We start from the raw sequence: 11336 nt of genomic DNA on the forward strand, positions 1-11336 counted from the left end.
ATGCCTTTTACATTTTCCAATTTTGCCACAGTGAGCTGGTATCAATGATGTAATGCAAATGAAATTAGGGAAGAAACAAAACACTCCCCAGCCCTGGGGAAAATCACCCAGGAGGGAGAGGGGACCCTACCCTGTTGGAAGAGCTGTGGAGGACACGGGAGGGGGTGGGGAGGTGTAGATTTTTTTCCCCCTCTATTTGCCCCACATTTTGTTAACATTAAGTCATGCTCATAATTAAACCCGCTGTGCAGGGAACCACGTGCTGGTCGCCTTGGGTGCGTGTTTACCGCCTGCCTGTTTAACCAGCCCAGGAGCAGCTCCAAGAGGTCATGATCAAAACACGAGTTCATTGCGCTTGAGTTCAGTTTCCCCTAGAGGGCGGCCTGGAACTGTGTTCCCCTCCCCAGGGATTGTCCTGGGACCCTAGAAGTTCTTTACCTGCCAACCACCCGGAGGGAGCTAGGCCTCCCAAAGCCCCCGGCAGATGGGTGAGTGTGGGAGGACCGTAGGATCTGGTTTTAGTGGTGAAAACAAATCACATTGGCCTTTTCTCAGATCCAGGTTCAGTCCCAGAACACACTTCCCAGCATTCAATTGCCCTTTGAATGGACATCTTGGCACGGCCACAGGCCCGCAGAATGGCTCAGCAACAGGGAAAGGGGCTTCCACTTCCACAGAGGAAGGAAGAGGATCTGAAGAGCCCGGTGTCCCCACTAGACCAAACAGCCCTGCCTGCAGCTGGGGTCCCAAGAGGGTACAGTTAGGATTACAGCAAAGAAAGACAATTGAGTGGGACTCAGAGGAGACTGGCAATCAGGGCCCGACCGAATTCTAGTTCTCAGGTGAGGACCCAGAGCCAGAATTGAATCCAAAGCAAAAGTCAGGAAGATGTGACCCCTGGGACACTCCCTGGGACAATGCACAGGGCGGGAGCTTTTCAGGATTCTGGCTCAGTCAGGCCAAGCTCCGAGAGCAGCTTCCAAGGGCCTCCAGCCCCTCGGACCACGCCCACTGCATCCCCACCTTGGGTCCCAGGCGAGGCTGGCGCATCTGCAGAGGGTGGGCCCCAGGAAAACGGAAGAGGTCTGCGACTTAAAAGCAAAGTCCGGCTGCTGTGCAGAGAGCACTTAGCTGAGCCCTTTAGTTATAAAGTGGCTGCTGCTGTATATTCAAAACAAATTCCTTCTTAAAAGCCTGGAAGACAAACGCTCAGATATTCACATTGATTGTTTCAGCTAATGGATTAAAGGGAATAATTTTTCCTCCCTCATAAATTCCTATTTTAATTAAATTATGAATTATAAAAGTAAGACAGGGATAAAGTTCATTGGAAGTTTCCAATGATACAAGGGTTATGAAATAAAAACCCAAAGGCAGCCTTTATCACCTCCTCAGTCCTCCTGCCCACCCACCTGGCCACGGTGAGCAGTTTGGCATATATAACTTGCACGGTTTTTATGTAGTTTTGTTGGTTTGCAGTGCTGGGGGTTGAACCCAGGGTTTTGTGCATGCTAGGCAAGTGCTCTATCACGGAGCCACACCCCCAGCACCCCCGTTTTATAAATTGAAGAATGAATCTCATGATGGCCCCAGGCACACAGACAATTTCCATAGAGAGGAGATGCTCTACAGAATGGGCGGCTGTCTTGAGAGTCAAGGTGAGGGCTCCACCATCAGATCCCAGGCCTCTGGGACAGGGGACCTTGCATCATAGTCCCTCTACAAGCTGCATTGCTGGGAGTGCAAGGCCAGGGTCTACTGTGTTCTCACCTAGAAACGTCTTCCTCTGAGGAATCCAATATATAAAGAGATCCTGGTTACAACTTCCTGGAGGAGCCTACAATTCGAACCAAATTGAGAAATTTCTAGAAGAAAAATTTCCATCCAATAAAAAAGAATTAAAGAAGCTTTGGCTTCTTTTTGGAGTTGTGGGCTCACACCAAGGCAGGAATAAAGACTGATCAGCCCCAAGCTATTCAATTTCTCAGCCTGAGCTTTGATCCAGCAGTCTCTTGGGAAGAAGAATCCTTCTGATTCTGACCCACGGTAGCCTGATGCTCCCCAGAGACATGAAGACAGTAAAGGTCATCATCCCCCAAAGGTCCCCCAACAGTCTAGTCTGGTCAACCTCAAGGCCTGGGCTTCCTTGTCTAGTCCCCTCCCTTGAGCATCTTCCCTTCCTCCCTCCTGTGGTTGCCATGGCGACCTCACCAGGTGCCCCTATGGGGAGGCTCTGGCTGTTGTCTGGCTTGGGAGATCTGGGAGCCCGGCCAAGCAGCAGCCTCAGCAGCAAGACCTGCTCAGAAACACCTTCAGAATTTGCTCCCTTTAGTGCTTAAGCCCTATTTTAAATTATAGAAAAACAACTGAAGGGAGAAAAACTGGACACTTACATCCCCAGAAAGGGGAGGGAGCAGATAAGAAAATAGGTTATGAATTATATGTGTTACACAGCTTTTTAAAAAGGATGTTTAAGGGTTTTAAATAACACAGAGAAATGGTTGGGTCAGGAAATCTAAAGCAGATTTAGAAGAAAATTTCAAAGAAAGAGCTTGGCAGCCCATTCAATTTTGGAAATACTGAATATCTACTCTTTCTTGGAGATTCATGGTATCCTTCAGCTCCAAGGCTCTGAAAGTCTTCCAGTCAAGTTTTATTTAATTCAGTGTTTTTTTTTTAAAAAAAATCTTTATTTTTTTATGTGGTGCTAAGGATCAAACCCAGTTCCTCACGCATGCGAGGTGGACGCTCTACCAATGAGCTACAGCCCCAGCCCATAATTCAGTGTTTTTCTACCCTATTGGATGACAGGACCCTTTTCCCAGTCACAGGCGTGAGGCCTACCTCCTTGTCCCCCTGTTGGAGTGGTCACTACAGACCCAGCAGATGGTTGGCTCCACATGCTGTTAAACCGTGACGCAAAGACCACCGACTCCAATTTTAAATCAAACTAAAGCAAGCTTACAATTGCAGCCGAGACTGTCTCTCCCAAAATCCTTGGGTTAGAGGACAGTACCCCAGGTCTCTAGGAGCATGGTTTTATAGCACAAAAAGTTGCAAAAGGGGGGGGTGTCTTGAGAACTTACAGATAACAGGATTTTGACAAGCATAATACAAAGGCAGGTAGTAGGTTCATGGTCTAAATGGTTTAACATTTCAAGTTGGGGAGTAAATTTAGATCCCAACACCAGAATTTAGGAGGCGCCACTAAATTTCAGAGAGGGTTATTATCTGGTCAGGGAGAGCCAGGCATGGGTGAGTTCAAGGCATGGGCAGGCATTCCAAGCAAGTTTAGAAACCACAGTCATTTATAGTAAAACAGATATTAACTTTTTCATGATTTTGTGACAAGATGGCTCCCAATCTTAAAATGGAATTAGGCTGGATTCATCGCATGCCTCCCTGAAGACCTCAAAATGTGCTCGAGGCCAGAGCTACATGTCATACCGCTCCTGCCTGTGCCCATCATGACCTGGCATGTGGTAGCTTTCAGTGTGAGCTTGTAGAACTGGACTGAATGAGGGTCCATGTTTGTTTCCGATGTAGACATGGATGATCTGAATCCTCCTCCTCCTCCTCCTCCTCCTCTTCTTCTTCCTCATTTTAAGCTGGGATTACAGGTGTGAGCCACCATGCCTGCCTATTCTTCCTTCTTCTTTAAATGGTTTTTATCATCGGAAATGAGCCATCAGTCAACCCCGTCACTGTCACCAACCCCCTATACTAAGAGATTAAGCACTGGGTGTGAGCCAGGCTCCCTCACCGGCCGCCCTGGTGGCTCTATGGGGAGTCCAGCACTGTGCCACCTTGACCTGACCCATGCCAGCCATTGACTGGCCCCGACTCAACACCTTCACCCTTCCACACCTGGAGGGTTTCCTCAGAACCTGGTGTCACCGTCACTTCCTCCGAGAGAATGCTCCTGATTCCCTTGCCTGTACTAAGTCCCCCCATTACCGCTTCTCATAGGTACTTCCAACACCTGCTGTTACCAGAGAAAGTCCTAAATGAACCCTTCAGCTTAACTTGCTCATAAATGTTGTTAAAATCACTAATTTGGAGGTCACACAGCCGGGCAGTACATTTTTAGCCTCCCACGAACTTTGCTGCGGATGACACTTCTGGCTTGTGAGTTATGGTGATGACAGGTGCCCAGGGACCTGAAGTCCACTTTGGCTGAAAACACTGACTCTTGTTCGGGCCTACAGATGTCCCATGGGTGACGGGAACGGGGTGAAGAGGCTTGGCATCTGTGTCTCTTTTGCTGCCTTAAACTTTGCACCAGATTTCAACTCTGCTCTGCGTGTAGACAAGTGGATCATTTGAGAAATGCTTTGTCTGGAACTGGAACTTGACTTGCCTAGCTTTAAGACACCTGCCACCCGGTGGTGCACGCCTGTAATCCTAGTACCTTGGGAGGCTGAGACAAGAGGATCATGAGTTCACAGCCAGCCTCAGCAACAGCGAGGCCCTAAGCAACTCAGTGAGACCCTGTCTCTAAATAAAATACAATACAGGGCTGGGGATGTGGTTCAATGGTTGAGTGCCCCCGAGTTCAATCCCCAGCACCAAAAACAAAAAAAAGACACCCAGCCACCACCTTGACCAGAAATGCCCATGAAAGGAGGTGGACGAGTTCCTGAGAGATCTCCACCTATTCCCAGAAAAGACGTGAATATTCCTCATTTTTATCAGCCCATCCCTCTCTCACTATTATTATCATCATTTTGAAGGACTGGGTTGAACCCAGGAGTGCTCTATCACTGAGTTGCATGCATAGCCCTTTTCTAAATTTTATGTTGAGACAGGGTTTCACTAAGCTGCCCAGGCTGCCCTTGAACTTGCCTCAGCCTCCTGAGGAGCTGGGACCTCAGTGCATGCCACTGCGCCCAGATCTCCTTCATTATTCTTTTTTTTCCCCTTGGTGTTGGGTGGGGCTACCAGGGATTGAACTCAGGAGGACTAGACCACTGAGCCACATCCCCACCCCTATTTTGTATTTTCTTTAGAGACAGGGTCTCACTGAGTTGCTTAGCACCTTGCCATTGCTGAGGCTGGGTTTGAACTCATGACCCTCCTGTCTCAGCCTCCTGAGTCACTGGGATTACGGCGCCCGGCCCTCATTATTCTTGTCCTATGCCTCCCTGGATTTGAGAGGGTGACCTCAATAAATCCTCTCTCTCTCCCCAGCACATGGCTCTTGGATGATGTTTTTTTTTTTCCCCCCCGTGGGATGAACATCTGGGCCTGGGTTTGGTAACACTATCATAGATTGTGATTATGAATTAATTTGTTTAATCTTTCCAGAAACGAGACTGTAAGTTCCCCAAATGCAGCAGTGTCTGGTATTCTGCAGCTGTTCTTTCCATGATTGAACTTTACCTTGATACTTTCATTTATATATTAATTAACTAATACTTTCATAATTCACATCTAGTTGAAGCACTAGTTGCTACCCAGTACCTTTGTAGCTAGAGGTGTTCATATGACACAGTTGTGGTCAAAGAATATAAAGCAGAAGTCTCTAGATGGAATGTCCAGGAAAGCTCTATAAAGGAAAACTGATCAGCTTTCATGTACCTTTTTTGCCTTCCCCGCTTTCTTCCTTCTTGCTACCTGAAATGGCTGGAGCTGTAGCACCCATCCTGTGGCCATGAGGTAGAATGCAAAAGGACCAAAGCTGTGGGCCAGGTTGGTGAAGCAAGAAGACTGAAGGTACTTGAGACATGAATGATGACACTCTGGAGGCATTTCACCTCCCTAGGTTACCCATATATGGACTTTTTTTTCCCCTTCAGTTCTGGGGATGGAATCTAGAGCTTTGAACATACTAGGCAAGTACTCTACATCCTAGCCCTGGACTTCTTGTTAAACAAGAAAAAAAAATAATTCTACCCGATGTAGAATTATTGTGTTTGGAGGGCCTCAGCTATTTCCCAATGGATTCAGGAGGAAACACTGAATTATCTGTAAGTGTATGAGGGGCCAGAGCATCAATAGGAGACTGAAAGTCAAGCCAACAACCATCCACAGGGACCCAGAACAATGGGATGAGGATATCTCCGTGACAACAGTGAGGACGAGACTATAGTCACCTTAGCCTGCCCCAACCCCCAGTATGAGAAATAGAAAATCCATTTTCAGAATACAGTAGGTAGCCTTAATGTGTAAAATTGGGATGTAAGAGAAGCAGCTGGAGGGGAGAGCAGAGGGGAAGTTACATGTAGTTAACCCCAGAGCGTAAAAATAATTCACAGCCTCCTGACTTGCAGAAGGTGAGAGGGAAGTGGCCGGCCTGACCAACCGAGATGAGCTGTGTACGTGCCCAAAGGCACTCAAGGCAGGAAGACGTCCCCACCACGAAGGGAGGTGGGGACAACTAAAAGTGTGGATTTTAAAATAACCCAATAGGAGACTGCAAAACATGGGCGAGGGTCAGGAACCATGTCCACCCCATAGCTCTGAGCCAGTGAGGAACCCTGGGGAGGGACCTTGTGCATAGGGAGGAAAATACTGATGGTAACTGCTCTGGGTGTGGCTGACCAGCAGGCACCTGACCTTGCAAGATGGGCTGGGGCTGTAGCTCAGTACAGCGCTCGCCTAGCATGTGTGAGGCACTGGGTTCCATCCTCAGCACCACATAAAAATGAATAAATAAAATAAAGGTATTGTGTCCAACTACAACTGGAAGAAGAAGAGGAGGGGGAAGGAAAGGGGAGGGAGAGGGGAGAAAGGGGAGGGGGAGGGGAGGGGGAGGGGAAGGAGAGGAGGAGGGGGAGAGGAGGGGGAGGGGAGAGGGTCGTCAAAGTCTTGCTTTCTCTGTACCATTTTCTCTCAGGCCATTCTCTGTATTTCTCACACCAGGAAGCGGATAAAAGGATCTGAACTGACTGAACTAAAGTTTCTGCCATCTGGAGACCTAGGAGAAATTAAATTTGATTCTATATAAAGAGGTTAACATCTCTTCCATGCCTAAGTTTAGCCTGAGGATCCTACATTCTACACTACCCTTAATACACAGGCGTCAATGGAACCATCAAACAGAATGGAGCTCAAGATCCTCGGTGCATTAGGGCTGAGCTGGTGTACCCTGTGTGCCTGCACCCCCACCGGACCCACCCACTGCTGCAGTGACCTGGGGATCCTCCCTCCCTAGCCTGCTAAGAGGCCCCTGGGATTGTAATTTGGAGGAGTCTGATCAGGGATAAAATCACTATAGGATTCTGGCTGATTCTTTGATATCCTTCCATCTCTACCCCTGCTTCTTCCTGCCGCCCCACCCAGAAGAGCCCTGGCTGGGGCATCACCTTACCCCCATTGGCACCCACTGTCCTGAATCTCTGACCACAGCTGTCCCCATCCATCAGCTATCCAGCAACCTCCTCTTTCCCGAGCCCTCAGCCACAATCAAAGAAGCCATCATATATTATAAATCACATCCATAACAGCTCGTGTTTACTGCACATGGGCTGCAGGTGAAGAGGATGCACAGCTCAGCCCACCTTGTAGTATTGTCCCCGATGGACCAGGGAGGAAGTAGAGGTTCAGTGACCTGCGAGCACACTGAGGACGGGGCTCCCTGGTCCAGGGGCTGCCGGCAGCTCCAACTTGGCTTAGACCAAATTTCTTGCAATTCCAAACCCGGAGGCCATTCCCGGGCCTGTCCTGTGGGCGGGAGGAGTAACCTGCGGTTCAGTTCAGCCTCTCTCTGGGAAACCCATTAAGCAAAGAGGAGTAAACACTGAGAGCCAAGCCGGGATGCCTCCAGTTTGCAAAACTCGGGTGCTTCCTTGTCCTGATGAATTATTCACACCCACGACCAGGCAGTAGATCAATAATGCAGGAGGCAGAAGCCTTGCCAGGGCCCAGCTTCCAGCCCAGCAGCTCTACTGCAGCTCCCCAGCCCTCCCCCAGCGGAGAAGCCATGGGGCTGTGTCCTGTCGGGTGGTGCCCAGGGTCTCTGCAGTCTAGCTGCCCTCAGCACACCAGGCTGGGTGCTGAGCTTCCAGGATCCCCAGGAAGGGGAGACTTTCTTCAGTTTCTATCCTTCTTCTGCTCACGGGGGCCATATTGGAATTCTCACAAAGGCATCCTATGCACCTGAGCCGACCCTGGGAATGGAAATCCTGTCCAGGACAAGGGTGCTGGAGACAGCATTGTTTCTCAGGGTACCTTCCTTCTTCCTCTTCTTCTAAGCTTGGAGATTGGGGTTGGACACTCAAGAGAACCCAGGATGTAGCCAGGTGTGTTGGCACTTGCCTGTAATCCCAGCGGCTCAGGAGGCTGAGGCAGGAGGATTGCGAGTTCAAAGCCAGCCTCAGCAACTTAGCAAGGCCCTAAGCAACCTGATGAGACCCTGTCTTAAAATAGAAAATAAAAAAGGGTTTAGGATGTGGCTCAGTGGTTAAGCACCCCTGGGTTCAATCTTTGGTACTGAGAGAGAGAAAGAGGTGGGGCGGGAGGGTGGGCGAGCACAAGTGCCCAAGATATTCATTTTGGTTGTAGTAGAAGTTTCCCTCCAAGCAGCTGAGACACCCACTTGGCTTTCCCTCATCCCTGGATAGGTTCCAGAAGGTCCCACCATCCCTCAGGAACCACAATTTTGGGGTCCACCCACTCTGACCCTCCCATCCCAGGCTGCAACCTTACTGGCAACACTTTAGAAAATGAGGTGCAAGCCTCTGCTGCTGTGAGGCCGCCCAAGATTATCTGGGGTTTCTCTTGCCCTTCTCTGCTTCTCAAGCAAGCAAGGTGGTGAGAAACAAGATTTCCAAGATTTTCTCAGTCAACACAATACATTCATTGTTAACACAAAATGACGGAGCCCCGTGCAAACTTCACGGATCAGCACGGCCTTTCTTCAGTGGTGGAGTCGTGCCCTTGGTGGACCCACTTTCCTGATGGAAAATGAGCCACGGTCCCCAGGAGGAATCTGTGGTTCTATGTGATACACTGAGAAGTGACTTAATTATTAATAGAGCGTGTCAGTTTGGGCACTCAGGAAACAGGTTTGTAAGAATTTGATATTTGTTTTACTGGATAGTATTTTTATTTGGGGAAGAATGGAGGGTCTGGAGTCAGTGTTCAGTGTTTATCTCTTTTCCTTCGGGGTCCCATTGTACTGTCACTAGGAAAGGATTCATTTGGAAAAGGATCAATGCTTCGGCTTCTCCCCCCAGAGACTGCCATTCTAGGCTTGATGGGCGTCCCCTTCCCGGGGATTGTCTTATCACTGGATGATGTTTGCTTCCTTCCGGGGGATTGTGCTGTCCCCGGGAAAGGATCCTTGTTATCAGTGTGTTGCCTTCTTCCTCACTCCCTCTTTCCAGGTCACACGATTTGGGGGTTTGTCATTTTTCCATATCTCATACCCATCAAGGAAGGAGGGCAAGAAGGATGGGAGGAAGGTTATTCTTTCCAGAGGGGAGACAAGGGCCCTATGGAGAAGCATCTCTCCAAGGCTCCCCATTTCTGAGTCAGACTGCGGCAAAGCTGGCCCACTCCTGAGGAACCAGAGGGCTGGAGGGAGGCATCTCCACCAGGCGCGCCCAACTTTAACGTGCATGTGAACCACTCAATTGGTAGGGTGAGGGTGTGAGGGTGCAGCCTTAGCTTCCACTTCCCTGACAGTTGTGGGACCATGCTAATGATCCCAGGACCACACTTTGACTAGCAAGAGTGTGGAGTCTAGACCAGTGGCTCTTGGCCTCAAATGACCATGAAAACACCTGGGGAGCTTGTAAAACCTGGATGCACAGGCCATACCCCAGTTAGGCCAGATTTGCCAGACGTCAGGGTCGTGGACTGCTCACAGATGATTCCTATGTGTGACCAGGATGAGAAGCCTGGTCTACATCAGCTCATTACTTTATTATGGAGAGACTGAGATCCAGAGAGGGGCTGGGCCCTGCCTCAGACTGCATGGCCGATGCATGGAAGATTTTGGCACAGGGTTGGGGTGCTTGGTTCCTGTGCATCAGATAAGGAGGCTAAAGAGGAGAAGGGCTGAGACTCAAAAATCAGCCTGAGGGAACCCAGAACCTTCCAGATTCTGGGATGAGAGGGGCCATTAGGCTGTGCCAAAACATTGTTATTTATGTCCCTCATATGTACCCAGCTCTTGTCCTCTCATACTTTCATGTTCTTGGTCCCCACAGAGCTGTGGGATCATCACCCTGTTTATAGATGGGGAATTGGAATCCACTTGACCAGAAGTACAGTCATCTGTCGTTGGAAGCCTCCTATGTCTTGAGAGCTCCAAATTTTTTTCCCTTACTGATTCCAAAATGCAAGTCTTTCCTTCAGCCCCTTTTAAATTTATGAAATTGAGTTCTGTCTGACAAATCATGCCAAAGACACATTCAGGCCACCAAGTCAGGCAGTAAACCGATGTGGTTACCATCAACAGGGCCTGGGTAGCAAATACCCATTCACCCTGGTGTGCCTGTAGTGTCACCCTGGTGGCCTTGCATCTTAATTTGTATCTCCAGATTGTGCTTAAAATGCCTTTGGAAAGGTCACTTCTGGGAAGCATTTAGGCCGACTGCAGAGAAATACGTTACATGCCAGACCAGTGCAGCCAAGGACATCAAAATGGCCAGTTCCCTTGGAAGAGCTCACATACTTTTTAAGACCTGGAAAAGCTACTAGAATTCACTGCCTGCTTCACTTGTCTCTTATTTTATCTTTGTGTTCCCAGGATCTAGTACAGGGTTTGGCGCATAATAGGTGCTTAGTAAAAGTTTGTGGAGGATGGATGGAGGGGGCCCATTCTGAGGGTCCCTAGAGAAAGCCTCCCCTGTTCTCCCCTCCAAGGTGCTGCTCCAGCCAGAGCTCCAGTGAGTACCCACCCACACCCTCACGGTGACTACTGAATTGCTGGCCTTTCTCACTGGGTTGAGAGATCTGCAAAGCCAGGGCCCATGCTCATTCATCTCTGCATGACCACTGCAGGCCCCAGGCCGGCACATAGACTGCGCTTGTTAAATTGAGTCGCATGGAATCCTGAGATGAGATCAGTGTGCACACAGCCGCTTCCTGGTCACTCAGGAATGCCTCTCGGGAAGTAGAGGAGTCCAACTCAAGACTAACCACTAGGAAAAAGCCTGAGCCCTAGGGGACAAAATTTGCACAAGGCCCACTCCTCCATGGACAGGCATGAGGTGGGCTGAGGACATGCTCAACCTAAGGCGGATAGACCAGTGAAGGGAGAGGACTGGGGAACAGGCCCATGACCTGGACCGATCCTTAGTTCCCATGTACACACCAGCCACAGCCCTCTGTTCTGTCATAACAGCAGGAGATGGGCGAGTCTGGGTCAGCAGCTGAAGAGGGTG

At 49.4% G+C, this 11336-nt stretch overlaps 1 protein-coding gene across 1 annotated transcript in view; it reads left to right on the forward strand.

Moving 5' to 3' along the window:
• Gosr1 (golgi SNAP receptor complex member 1) overlaps window positions 1-7226 on the forward strand; it is a 67152-nt gene extending 59926 nt beyond the window's left edge. Inside the window, exons 9-10 of the transcript XR_013436237.1 lie at window positions 4286-5715; window positions 6865-7226. The gene's annotated coding sequence lies outside the window, so the exon portion shown is untranslated. The remainder of the gene's footprint in view (window positions 1-4285; window positions 5716-6864) is intronic.
• Window positions 7227-11336: the final 4110 nt, after the last annotated feature.

The sequence above is a fragment of the Ictidomys tridecemlineatus genome, chromosome 3, assembly GCF_052094955.1.
Source record: "Ictidomys tridecemlineatus isolate mIctTri1 chromosome 3, mIctTri1.hap1, whole genome shotgun sequence".
Taxonomy (NCBI): domain Eukaryota; kingdom Metazoa; phylum Chordata; class Mammalia; order Rodentia; family Sciuridae; genus Ictidomys; species Ictidomys tridecemlineatus.